Below are 1,276 nucleotides of genomic sequence, written 5' to 3'. Positions count from 1 at the left end.
TGATAAGAGAAACACAGAAATATACTGATAAAGTGCAGTTTATATGTAGATTCTATAATCTATTTTTTTATTTATGCCCTACTACTATTCATTTTGCCTGCAGTTTTATGACTTACATATTATCCTTAATTTGATATTTTATGCGTGATATATGATACAAAATGCTTTTATGCAGCTGGAAATACAAATCACAATTGTTTTAATTTTAATTATATATATTTTGTGTTGACTAAGCAACTAGATGTCACGAACCAGGTTGAGGCATATATTCAAACATTGGGATTGAGGTTATACCTTGAATTAATAGGCCTCGAAAGAAGGAGGGGTATTGATGAAGACTGTGGAGAAGAGAAGATAGCTGAAAGTATAAATACACTGTGTGTACAGAGTATCAAGCAAGCTGTGCCTGAAAACAATAACTAAAATTACGACTATAAATATAGCCCATAAATAAAAATTACTAATTTTGTGTTGATTTATTATTATTTTTTGCTTATTAAAAATGTATTGGATACTTTTTATTGTCCAATTATAACTTTGTAGAGAAATAGAATTTTTTTATAGAAAGATCTGTTAAAATAGCAACTGTAGATACTTGAATGCGTTTATTGTAAAATAGTATTTTACAAATCACGACGTTCCTTAACATTTTTGGAAGTAAAATTACAATCAAATTAAATTTTTACGTCATTTGCAAATTATACACATATACTAATGATAAAAAAGCCCTCAGTAATTACATTATAAACATGTAAAAACCTACATAAGGTATAATGAAAATAAAGTGTCATAAAAACGCAACAATATATTTGATTTTGTTTACAAAGCGTTTTTCATATTCTTGTTATTATAATATATGCTTTTTATTAACGTGTCACAGTTTTAGAAAAAATTTATAGTTTGAAAGAAACAGACGGTTCAATCACAGTATTAAAATGCACATACCTACTAAGTTTTACAGCTTTAACATTTATATTTTTTACTAAGTAGACAATAAGACTACAATAAAAATAACATATATGCATTTTTTTATAGTTTTGACTTTATTTAAACTTTATGTTCGTGTTTAATCACATATTATATATAGACTTACGTATGTATCGTATGTTTACTATTTTCCAATACATTTCAGTATGTTATATTTTAAAGATATTGCAAAAATTATGTTTTGCGATATAAAAGTATAAACAGTAATAATTTTCATCAATTTTTGTTTAAAAATGATATCATCATGTAAGAATCCGAATTTGTTCTTATAAAGATTAAAATATGTTAT

This window comes from Rhyacophila brunnea, unplaced genomic scaffold (assembly GCF_057557595.1).
Source record: "Rhyacophila brunnea isolate RB1 unplaced genomic scaffold, BYU_Rbru_1.0 scaffold_80, whole genome shotgun sequence".
NCBI lineage: Eukaryota > Metazoa > Arthropoda > Insecta > Trichoptera > Rhyacophilidae > Rhyacophila > Rhyacophila brunnea.
The sequence above is the reverse complement of the archived record's forward strand: the minus strand, read 5'-3'. Positions refer to the sequence as shown.